Consider the following 12,870-nt stretch of genomic DNA (forward strand, 5'->3'; position numbering starts at 1 on the left):
ACGTACTGGGACACACCTTAGAGTCACTCAGAACATTCATGCCTAGATGCCTGGTGTGGTTTTGACCCAAGAGAATAAAGCTGGAGTGCTTTGGGCACAAAGATTCCCTGTTCTGTTGAAATATCCTTCTCTTGCTCATCACTGACCAAGTTCCTTGAACAGAAGATATGCATTCCCCTTCTTCCCTAGGAGCTCAGTCCTTTCCTGAGAGGACAGGGTGGAGTGGGGAGAGGGGTGCGTTAGGAAAGAGGGAGGTGCTCTTACTAAAGAGAAAGGGTGGGCAGAGTCACATCCACAGTCCCCCAAACCGCCGCCTCCTTTCCGAGGCTCCTCACGGCACAGTTTGGGCACAGTTTGAGAATCACCTGGCAGGATCATTTGCCAGCCAGGCTCCAGGGAGACTGAGATGAATAGCACTCAGGCCCTCCCTGCCAGCGCTGAGCTCTCAGATCCTATCAACTCAGGGCGACACAGGTCATGACAGAGGGTGCCTGGGTGCTGCCCGAGCAGAGGAGAGCGTTCTGCCCTAGCTGGGGACAGGCAGGCCTGGAGCAGAGGAAGCTTCTAAGAAGGGATGGTAAAACCAAAATGAAAAATGTATAAATAAAAAGAATCTATTGATGTGTAAAGCCCATTCATGAGATCACTGCTGAAACCGTCTCCATCTCTGGAGGGCGACCAGTATGCTAAGGGTCCAGAAGCCAGGCCATGTACAGACAGGCAGGTGGTGCCGGTGCTAGCCTGGCTTCCTCCCAACCAGACCTGAGTCTGTGCTTCTCCCGGGGCGTCCAGTCACCTCTGCGCTCCCCAGATCAAGCAGTGGTCAGCACGGCCCTCAGGAAGCCCACCCATGTCCTAGATGTCCCCGTAGAGAAGGGGCAGCAGAATACCCCTGAGCCCCCCAAGACCAGAGCCCACTCCTGCCCTGATCCTTGATCAAAGGCGCCAGCCTTCGAGAGCTTGGCCGGGGCCAGACAGTCTGGACATTAGCCCGCTGCCCCGAGCTCTGCTGGACCCGTGCCCTGGTCCCCGGGGGCCATGGAATGTGTCTGTGTTTGTCCTCTTGTAGTCAGTTTTTCTCCACCATGAGATTCCACCTCTCCCAGACATCAGACTCTCCCCTCCTTCTCCCTCACGCCTCTTTTCTCAGTCTGTCTTCCTGCGTCTCTATGCTTCTCTTTACCTCCCCCTCTCACTTCAGAATCCCTCCAAAATCTACAATATTTAATGACATCGAGAAGCATCACAGTATACTGTGAAGCAAAAAACAAAAACAAAACAAAAACATCTAAAACCTAACAAGAAAAAAGGCAGCTTATGAAAAAGTGTATGCCATATAATTCCATATTTATTTGTAAAATGAGATCACTGGGAGGGGGCACTTTTTCCTACCTCACTTCAGAAAAGAAAGAAAGAAAGAGAGAAAGAGAGAAAGAAAGAAAGGGAAGAAGGAAGGGAGGAAGGAAGGAAGGAAGAAAGGAAGGAAACCACAGAGCAGCTAATAGAGGCCAAACTATGAGCATTTGGGGATGCAGCTGGTTCAGGTAGGGACACGAATGGGAGGAGGAGGAGAGGTCAGCCCAGCACATTCTGTGGGATTCAGCATGCATCCAAGTCCCCTTCTTCCTGGGGCAGGCTCAGGTGGAGGTGGAGAGGGCCAGTGGGGTGCCCACATCCATCCCCCTCCTTGGGAAGAAACTCCAGGGCAGCTGGTTAACCCTTTATTATCTGGATGCCAGATGCCTGGTCTGTGCAGACACGTGCAAACCAGGGTGTCCAGACGCTCACAGTCTCTGTCTGTGACATCAGGAGGGTGGGTGCTTCACTCCCTTCCAGCTCTGGCATCTGGCTTTAGGGTTCCACCGCAAGCTTTCTACCTCCGTCCATGGGTTCTCGAGGGATCCACGGATGTACTCAGAGGGGAGCAGTGCAGACACACTTGCCAACGCAGTTTTCCAGGACAATGATCCGCAGGTTTTGTGGGATTAAGGAATGTGGTCCAAAGCCTTCAAATTATTAAGAACCACCATTCCCAAAGTTGAAGAACTAGGCTGTTTCGTCCGGAGACTTGCAGTCATATATTTGAAAGGCAGTCATGTGAAGGAAGGCAAAAACTGCCTGCCTTCCCAGGAAGGAGCTTGAACCAGTGATGAAGTTCCAGTGATGAACCAGGGAGGCCAATTTCAGCTCACGGTAAGGATCGACGATCTGAGTGATGTGAAAATCAGACAGACTATTGCCCCGAACAGGGAGCTCCTGGTCACTGAAGTGTTCAGGCGGGGGCCGTCCATGGGGCTGGAGCACAACACAGACCCATGGCCTCCTGGGTCCAGTGCAGCTCTAACCTGGACGGACTGAAGGAAGGCGTGGCTTTGGGTGCCCTCTCAGATAGAAAAGTGGGGAAACTGATAGTACACGGTATGTTAACTCACTGGAATTTAAATTAAAGCTTAAAAAGAGAAGTGGGGGCACAGAAGCTGAGCTGTGCCTTTGGTTGTAGGGAGAGCCCTGGGTGTGGGGACCATCCGAGCTAATATCGTATTGGCTTTGTCCATGTCCCTGGGTGGGAGAGGACATCTTCAACAGAGCTGTAGAAGCTCAGAGCGCCGGCCTTCGAGAGCTTGGCTGGGGCCGGACAGTCTGGACATTAGCCTGCTGCCCCAAGCTCTGCTGGACCCGCGCCCTGGTCCCCGGGGGCCACGGACTATGTCTGTGCTTGTCCTCTTGTAGTCAGTTTTTCTCCACCGGCATTTGACACCTCAGGTCACCTCGACAGCTGGCTTATAGTCAATGATTACTGACGCCGCTTATGTATCTTGACTGCAAATTGGAGCACATATTTTCTGTTGAGTTAATATTCACTGCAAATATTTTTATTCCACAGACATTTGGTTCCTATGGATCTGTGGCTTGAAGGAGGGATGTTGGACCCGAAGAGACATCATACTTCAAAGGGAAGGGGAACAGTCATGGACTTCAATTCCTTAAAAAAAAAAATGAGAGCAGTTGTGGATGAAACAATGGTTTTGGAGCGGCCTAATCAGAATTACCACAAAACTATCCCTTGTTGCATAGGGGCAAACATGAACTCTTATCCTGGTTTTCCTTATTTGTGGAGTTGCCACACCCTCGCTGGCCACCTGGAGGGAGCTGGCAGATTTCCAACAGGCAGATTTGGGGGTGGGGGGGAGCCCAGAGCCCCGCTGGGCAGAGCAGAGGGCACCCCAGCCACTCCGCTTTGCTCGGGGCTCCTCAAGAGCATCCCAGCTGGCCGGGTGGTCCCGATGTTCAAGTCCTCAACCCAGCCCTTTCTGCTGGACTCCTGCTGGGCTGAGCCTTCATGGGCCACGTGCGAGGAAACCCAAAACTAGGGAACTGGAACCTGGCCAAAAGGAGCCACCATGGAGTGTGGAAAAGAGAGGGCCCCTGTGGTAGGTGCCAGTGCCCGCCATTAGCCCCTGCCTATCCTTGGGAGGGGAAGCAGGGGGCCTGCCTCCCAATGGGATGGAGTGGTGGGTGCTGTTCCAGCACAAAGAGGGACAGAATCTTCTGTTCCTTTCCTTTCCTTCCTTTCCTTTCCTTTCCTTTCCCTTTCTTTTCTTTCGTGTTCTTTTCGTCCTCCTCCTCCTCTTCCTCCTCCTCCTCCTTCTTCTTTTTGAAAAAAATGTTTCATTTGGGGGCGCCTGGTGGCTCAGTCAGTTACGCGTCTGCCTTCAGCTCAGGTCATGATCTCGGGGTCCTGGATCAAGTCCCACATGGGGCTCCCTGCTCGACAGGGAGTCTGCTTCTCTCGCTATCCCTCTACTGCTTCCCCTGCTTGTGCTCTCTCTCTCTCTCTCAAATAAATAAATAAAATCTTTTTAAGAAAAGTTTATTTATATTTTCTTTAAAACATGTTCTTTATTATTATTTTAAAATTTAATGAAGTGTAGTTGAAGCCCTTCTGAAAAGTGTGCCTGAGAAGGTAGCGGGCCAGTCAGGGAGATGTGGGCCTGAAGAGGGAGGAACCCAGGAAGAGGTAAAGGCAGGGAGGAATTATCAGCTTCCTCTTCTTGTCTTGGCGGGATCTCAGAGCCTCACACAATCTCTGTTCCCTTGGAGAACTGCAGCCCGCGGAAGGGGAACCCTGACCTCGGCCATGGGGCTGACCAACGTCCATCTGTCCCAGATCTGGCAGATGGTGGTTTCAGCGTTTGGTTCTTTTTTTTTTTATAAAGATTTTATTTATTTATTTGACACAGAGAGAGACACAGCGAGAGAGGGAACACAAGCAGGGGGAGATGGTGGTTTCAGCGTTTGGTTCTTTTTTTTTTTTTATAAAGATTTTATTTATTTATTTGACACAGAGAGAGACACAGCGAGAGAGGGAACACAAGCAGGGGGAGTGGGAGAGGAAGAAGCAGGCTTCCCGCTGAGCAAGGAGCCAGATGGGGGGCTGATCCCAGAACACTGGGATCACGCCCTGAGCAGAAAGCAGAGGCTTAACGACTGAGCCACCCAGGTGCCCCTTCAGTGTTTTGGTTCTTAATAACTGTGGGGTGAGGGGCATGGGGCAGGCACCTGTGTTACCCTGGTTTGGGTGCTGAGCGTCAGGGCTGTCAGATGCTGGCTCAAGGTCACACTGCTCATAAAGAGGCACATTCAGAGTTTGAAATTGGACCTCCTAACTCTGAAGTCTAATCTTTTTCCCAAATTCACGTCACCTTGCCCCACACTCCCCAGAAGCCTGATGTGCACCCTGTTCATGAAAGAGGTCACAGTTTACAAACTGCATTGTAAATCCTGATGTGCTTTTGTGAGATGTGTTGTTGATAACCTCTGTACAACAAATGAGCTCATGAAGCACAGAGAGGCTAAATAACTGGGTCAGAGTCACACAGCAAAGCCGGGGTTTAGTTCAAATGTGTTCGTGTGTTCTCGAGGATCCCGAGGTGTTCTTAGGGGTTAAGGGTTTAACCAGCTTCTGCCTCTGTCTTGCTTTATGTGACCCAGCTCTTTGCTTAGGGGAGAAGCATCTTATTTCTGGAAGGTAAAAAGGAAAGCAAACATAGAGTGACATCTGGGAGGCCGGGAAAGGATCCCACCATGGAAAGGAAGGTCCTGAGAACTCACAGTCATGGGCAACTGTCTATCCCTGGATGCTCCGGGAAGGCATAGAAATGATTGTCCAGCCCCAGTGTGGGACCCAAAGTGAAAATCTTGAAATATTTTCCTTTTCTTTAAGGACAAGACAAGCCTATCAGACCCCTCAGCTTTATAAAGAAAGCAGGTAAACAGCTACTTTTACTATTTTTTTTTTAAAGTGGGAACCAAACAGTCTTAATAAAGCAAAAGGGATTCCCTAAAGGAACCCAAAGGGAGGTGACTCAGGACCTTACATCCGTGGCTGTGGATTCAGAGTCCAAAGGTATGGGCTGCGTGACCTTGGACAAGTCACTTAACCTCTTGAGCTCCAAAGCCCTCCACCATAGACTGTGTCCTCTTCAGGGAGTGATGGTGATGAGCATAGGACACACTATTCCAGGGTTAAGTGTGGTGAGCACGTTGGTCACGCCATGATCACAGCCTTTTGCACATGGTGGTATAATTTCTCACTTACTTCACCGAGTCTCCCGCTCAGCCCCCCCACCTGTCACAATGTGGTGCTCAATGCATGTTTTTTGAATGAATGAATCCATGAATGAGTTGATAAATCTGAAAAGCACAATGCAGACCTTGGCATTATTATTATTGTTTAAACACAGATCTACACGTGAATCTCAAGGCAAAGAAACACATTTTTCAAGCTTCTGGTCACAGCCAGAAGTTAATATTATGCAATATTCAAGAGGCGGTCAGAAGTGACACGAAGTATTTAACACCCTTTGACCCTACAGAGGTTTGGTTTCTCCTCAAGCGTGTCCCCAGTCTCCGTGTCACCGGGTCCTCCAGACGCTCCAGACAGATCCCAAGAGTGTGGGCTGCTGAGATCCTGGGGCTCGCTGGAACCTTACAATCCCTACCTCTCCGCTCACAGACGGGGAGACTGAGGCCCGGGAAGCAGGAGTTCTTTGCACTAGGCCCCCCCGGCCACCCAGTCAGCAAGCCACCACGAGAGCTCAGGGGGCTGCTGGCACACCCAGAGCTCTCCCCGCCACGCCGTGCTTCCGACAGAGCATGAGGCAGTGAGCATGGGCACCGGAAGCCCAGGATTGCCATGGAGCCGAAGTTTGGCTCCAAAATCAGGGGGATTATGCAGATGATCCAGTGGCATGCAGAATTCAGATTAATTCAGGAAACATTCACTGAGCCTCTGTCATGGGCCGGGCGCTGGGTTTCTAAGGTAAAATATGAGGGATTCGTAATTTCTTGCTGGGGCCAGACCACTTGCGATTGGACACCCCATAGTCTACGGTCTGTGTCCTCTTTCCTTTTTGAGAGAGGGACCTGAGCAGCTCTTTCCTCCAGCCGGCACACCAGCTGGCCCGGTCCTCCCTCTGTCATGGGGGCTTCCTGCTCTGGTCTCCAGACCTCATGCTTGAGGAGTCACTCTTCCCTCCCTGCGACTGTCCCAACTGTCCCCCCTCCCCTTCTGCTTTGGCAGCAGTGTCCAGGGCTTTCTCCTGCCCCCCCCCCCACCCAGGGACAACTATGGAGGAGAAGGCCATAACCCTGTGACCCTGGGGACAGAGCCAGCCCCTGCCCTTCCCTGCTGCCTGTCAGCTGCCCAGGATTGTGACAGGAAGGCTCCCCCTTTCCCCCCCGCTGTTCTGTGCCTTCGGGAAGCCATGGCCCAGAGCCGAGAGGCAGCCAGGCGCCCTGTGCACCAGTGTGCTCCAGGCAAAGACAATTTCCTACGGAAGGCAGAGAAATAGAGCCAAACCAGCCCTGTGTCCAGACAGAAGCGACTAGAAAATGCCAGGAGGGGAACCGGGTGCATGGGGCAGGGTGGAGCAAGAGGAAGTGTCTGGAAACTGCTCTTCCCTGCCTGGTTGCTCTGAGTCCACACATGGTCGGAGGCTGGAAGGAAGGCCCAGCTGGGAGGGGCCGCCACTACCATCCAGTCCACCCCCTTATGTCCAGGTGGGGAGCCCAAGGCCCAGAGAAGAAAGGGAACTGTCCAAAGCTGCACAGCGGTTTAGAGACAGGGCACTGCTGTGACACCCTGAGCCGATGCTGGGGAGTGTGTGTTGGGGCCTGCTGCCCAAGTGTCTGGGGGTCACAGTCTTCGCCTCCCGACAGTGCCCCCATGGCTCACTTGGTTCTCTGTCGCTAATGGAAAAGCAGCATTCCTGGTGATGTTCTAGAAGCTTGAACCCAGTTGGTCCTGATCCAAAAATGTGTCCAAAGCCAATGTTTGGCTGCTGTTAGGAGGTGTCTACATGCAATTCCACATACAGAGCAGCTACTGTATCCTAACCGTGGGCACAGACCGTGAAGCACACAGGCTGGGACGTGATCGGCTTCTGACAGTCCCAGAAGCACACTCCAGTCAGGAGGCCCTGAGAAGCACCCAGAACATGCGAGGCACTACGTGACCAGGCAGCTTGAGGACAGCGGCAGCACCGTGCTGATGGCCCTGATGAAGGCCGCTCACACCAGCAGTTTTCTCAAGTGGGGGGACTTACTCTGGACACCGATTTCAAGCCCCTCCCCAGCCCAATATTGTAACGACTAGCCACCCTGATCCCAGGGTTTGATGGCAAGGAAAAGAACCAAGGAAGAGAAACACAAATCTCTGGGTTTTCATTCCATCTGTGCTGTTTCTGAGCTGCGTGACCTTGAGCCAATCCCTTTCCCTCTCTGGGCTTCCCTTTTCTCCTTTGTTAAATGAAAGAATAGTCTGGATGAGCCCTCAGATCCTTCCAGTCCCAAGACTCTGACTCACATGAACTCAAGGAAGACCTGCCCACGCCCGTCTGGTCCAGAACTTTCTCCTTGTATGATTTCCTCTGCCGTGCAGACCTCAGAGATTGTAATGGGGGTATCCTTGCCTGAATATGGACTTAAAGAATGACTCCACTTTACGGAGCAGGAAAACCATTCTAAAAGGAGAATCCCCTTTCTTTTTACTTTCTCTCATCATGTTCCCTGGAAACACATAGCCCTTGGTGGCACCAAACTAACCCAAATTAAACCAGCTTTCCCCGGGGGAGGGGGGGGATAGTTTTTATTGCATCTCAATGACCTCAGCAAAGACATCACTTGATTTTTTGATGCTGAGGATATTTTGTATCTAATTCTGGTGCTCTTTCCCCCCTCATTCTTACACTGAAACTCTTTTTGGTACCCAAAGTATAAGCCTGCACTTTGACCTTTCAGAGATGTTCTTGAGTTTAAAAGAAGGTGTTCTTGAGTCTAAATACATGCTTCACTATAGCTGTGTGCATCTCACACCGTCCCTGGGCAGGCTTCCTTGTGCAGGGCACAGCCTGCGTAACTGTACATGGCAATCCTGGTCTTCAGAGTGGTCCATATTGTGCTTCCTCAAACAAAAGTCGAACTTCTCTTTTCTTATGACTTCTCAGCCTTGACAGCTGAGATAGAAACCTTTAAGTGTTTAATTCCTTATATGAAGTCAGTGGTTCATTTGAGATGCCGTCATCCTCTGCCTACCCAGCGTCTGAAGCAGAAGAGAAATGGTCTTGGAGAAGCACGGCATCCAATCCCATGCAGATCTTTCTAGAAAGCCTGGCCTTATCTAGAGCTGAGCCCTCTGTCCTTTCCTTCTCTCGGCCTCTGTCCTGGGTACAAATTGTTCAGAACAGAAAGCCTCAGTGACATACTCAGAGCATACTGTCACTTCTGCCCCATTCTATAGCCAAAGCATGCCCCACAGAGTAGGGAAGTACCATGCATTTCAGGGAGCACTCCAAAGTTGCATGGAAAAGGCTTGGATACAGGGGGGTGGGGCAGGTAAAGAATTGGGATCATTGAGGAAATGAACCTACCACACCGCCACCTTCTCCCATACTTTGTCCATTCTTCAGACCCTCTTTCTGTGTCTTCAACTGCTCCTTCTCTGCTTGATCAGACCCCGCCCCAAAATATGTGAAAACTTTCCCCTCTCAAGGAAAAAGTACTCTGTATTCCTATCAAACAATCTACCACCCTCTATTTCCCTCTCCATTTTTCAGGGAATTTGTCTTAGGAAAGAAAGAATATAAAATATAGACATGTGTATAAGATAATAAAAAGCATATAAAAGATATGGAACAGTGTTGTTCCTCACAGTGAAACTGAAGCAATGTAAACTTCAACAGAGGAAGACTTTGGCAAAGTACCACACAGGGTGGGGGGGCTGTTCATCATCCAGGCGTCAGAAATGATGGTCACAGAGGTGACGCAACACTGGGAGATAAAGTAAATTGGAAAAATATAGACCACACAGGGCACCTGGGTGGCTCAGTCGGTTAAGCGTCTGCCTTTGGCTCAGGTCATGATTTCAGGGTCCTGGGATTGAGTTCCGCATCAGGCTCCTTGCTCAGCGGGGAATGCGCTTCTCCCTTTCCCCTCCCTTTGCCCCTCCCCCCTGCTCGTGCTTGTTCTCTCTCTCTCAAATAAATAAATAAAATCTTAAATATATATATATATATGTACATATATATATAATACACACACACACACCACTTATAAGCCTATTATCCCCATGTTCACAAGATAAACATAACATGTAAAACTGATGAAACCTGAATTAGATCTGTGGGTTGGACCAAAGTCAGTTTCCTGGTTTTGCTATTACTCAATATTTATGTAAGACATTGGGGGAAACTGGTTGAAGAGAACATGGGAGCTCTCTGTTCTATTTTTCAAACAAGAGTGAATTTATAATGATTTCAAAATAAAAAAAAATTTTAATGCCTCCAATCTTAAACAGAAAGAAAACGCCTGGAAAAATTAAAAGAGTACATTATGTGATGGAAACATAGGCAATTTTCTTCATCTTTTCTTTTTCTTAACGAATTTTTCCATTTTTTAAGATCAATGTGTTACCATGTGAAGGAAATACCCACTGTATTTTTAGGAAGGGAATCTTAAATTCTCTTAGCTGGGTCAGGGCTCCTGCTCCCACGGACACAGTGTCCCTCGCGGCCTCCCGCTGTGGCTCTACTCCGTCCCGTAGCCACCTGCCTGCCACACAGTGCACTCCCTGAGGTCAGAGGCTGTGTCTCCATCACCCTTGGGCACCTCCTCTGCTTCCCCTCTGGTACCCAGACTGGGCTTCATACCACCTGACTCATAGGTATTGAAGCAAAACTCCACTGGGTATTGGGGTACAGAACCCATGTTTTCAAGGCACAAGGAAGAGCGCCCTTTTCAAGGGCTCACAGTCTCCAGGCAGGTGTGTGTTTAATCCAACACCGCGAAGCCGAAGACAGGGATGGACGGAGGGTGGGAGGAGCACAGAAAGGGAGGAGCCAGCTATGCCTTGGGTTGCAGGGAGGCCTTCACTGAGGAGATAACACTGGGGCTGGGCCAGGGGTCGAGGACGAGGTGATCAGGTGGCCAGCTCAGAAGGGTGTTTTCCAGATAAAGGATGACCTTGGACAGGCACGTGGAGACGTTGAAAAGCACAATGGTGCACAGGGCATTTCGAACCCATCATTTTCATCCTGAGGATGTTTTCTAAATTTATTTATTTATATCAAAGTATGATTCATGTACAATGTTATATTGATTTCATGCATACAACGTGGTGATTTCCATACATTCCATACATTACTCAGTGTTCAACACGGTATCTTCCTCATCTGTCACCACACAACGTTATTACTACAATATTGACTACATTCCCCATGCTGTACTTTTCATTTCAATGTTTTAACTAGACATATTTTTAATCAGAATTACATAAATACTAATGAAATTTTGTTATTGCGATTAATTTTTTTCAGGGCGCCTGGTGGCTCAGTGGGTTGAGAGTCCAACTCTTGATTTTGGCTCAGGTCATGATCTCAGGGTGGTGAGATCGAGCCCTGCGTCTGACTCCATGCTTCTCCCTCTCTCTCTGGCTCTGCCCTTCCCCCTGCTCACAAGTCCTCACGCTTTCTCTCTAAAAATAAATTAGATAAATAAAATCTTTAAATCGTTTCATATTTTTTCCTTACTTCTCTTACTAGAATTATTTTTGCCATCTATTCCTTTTTTCTTTTGCTTTGCACAGCAAAGATTTTATTCATTGATCTGTTTATTTTGTTCATATCCTCTTGTGCTTATTAAAACTTTTGCCATTATGAGGGAGTATGCCTTTATCCCTATCCACTTTGACTTTCACTGGCCAAATTTTGTATAAATTAATATGGTCTAGGATCTCTCATGGTTTCTTCAATTTTTTGGTTACAAAATAATTTTACCAAGTGTAATTTTTGCCATTGTCACTTTTATTTTGTTTTCATTTTTTTTCTACCACAAATAGTCACAATGAAGTGAATAAACTGCTGAGCATTTGTTTTTGTTTCTTAGATGATCTGTGAGAAAACTGAGTGGATTTGTGAGAACTACAGAGAGACAGATGAAGAGAGAAAGGACACCAGAGGCAAAGCCTCCAAGAGACAGAGACAGGCCACAGAGCCCCTGCCATGCTGCCTGCCAAACATAAATTCAGGGAGGGGGCTCACTGTCTCCTTTGGCTTGGAAAACAAAGCTCACCGCTCTTTCAAGGAAGAGGAGAAAATCCATGGTCCCTACAAAGTCGCCTTCCCCAAGTCCAGCCCACAACAAAACAAGTACAAGACGTGTGAAGAGACAGAAAAAAGCAACCTGTTGTCAAGAGAAAAAGTGATAAGTAGTTCTCAGTGGAAATTTTTAAGTAGAGGTAAAAGACATCCGTTGTATATTTTAGAAGGACCTCCCCCCCCCGCCCCCGCCGCCCCGGTAGCCAGTGACCTAAGGTCCATTGACAAAGGACTGGCCTAGGAGAAGACAGTGAGTCCTCCTGTGAGCAGAATCTTCTCAGGGCTCTAAAGGAAGGTAACGAAAGTAAAGATGAAGGTCCTGCAGATCTGTGAGTTTTGTGGTTATTCGAAGATCACAAAACAATAGGGCTGGAAAAAAAAATCTTAGCGTTCTGTCTACCCTTCTCATCATATGTGGGGAAAGTCGGGACTCAGGGAGGCTACGTGATTTTCCTAAAAACTCACAACTGTTTCAAAGACAAACCAGGATTAGAACCCAAACCCAATAACTTTCCCATGTCACATGTGATTGTCCCTGTGACAATCCTGTGCTAAAACAGGGTCTCTGAGTGACTAACTACGTGCGTTCTCACAGGGGGAAATCCTAGCTGTAGTTTCTGAGACAACATCAAAGTGTCATTTCTTCTTTTTTCTCCCACATAGAATGACGAGGTTTCCAGTAACGCTGTCAGATAGCAACCCAAAGTCATCACAAATCAGACTTAATGCCCAGTCACATAAGTGGTTGAGATTTGAGGCTACTGAGATTAGATTTCTAGAAATATGTGCGCTCCTACTCACATTTGAATCTGTTGAATTGTTGCCCAGAAGTAACACGATGCAGTCGTGGCTGTGGCTTTGATCCATGGTCGTGCCATTAATATCATCTAGGGAAAAAGGAAAATCCATTCCATGACCTCGGTTTGCACCTCCAAATGCTGCTGTTGGCAGCACATAGCACTCTGGGAGGGAGGTCTGTGAATGGATCCTGTCTTCTCCCTGAACAAACTTGAGGCATTGACTTTGGTCTGTGGATCACTCCCCCCGCAAAAGACAGCCACCCCGACCCACCCAACCCATCCCTGGGCTGCCTTTTTTGTTTCTTCCCTACAGAAGGAGCAGGTTTGGGATGTGAGGACCAGGAGTCCAGCTTGGAATGTGTTGTCTGAGATGCCTATTAAACGTTGAAATGGAGATGTCAAGGCTATGGTTGGAT

At 48.8% G+C, this 12,870-nt stretch overlaps 1 long non-coding RNA gene across 1 annotated transcript; it reads right to left on the minus strand.

Annotated features, from left to right (window-relative positions):
* Positions 1-1,330: 1,330 nt before the first annotated feature.
* Positions 1,331-12,546, minus strand: LOC121101973. Its single transcript, XR_005833985.1, has 2 exons — positions 12,456-12,546; positions 1,331-2,983 (listed from the first exon to the last, which is right to left on the minus strand). It is a non-coding gene; the product is annotated as an uncharacterized LOC121101973 (long non-coding RNA).
* Positions 12,547-12,870: the final 324 nt, after the last annotated feature.

Source organism: Ursus maritimus, unplaced genomic scaffold (genome assembly GCF_017311325.1).
Source record: "Ursus maritimus isolate PB19 unplaced genomic scaffold, ASM1731132v1 scaffold_12, whole genome shotgun sequence".
In the NCBI taxonomy this organism is placed as follows: Eukaryota; Metazoa; Chordata; class Mammalia; order Carnivora; family Ursidae; genus Ursus; species Ursus maritimus.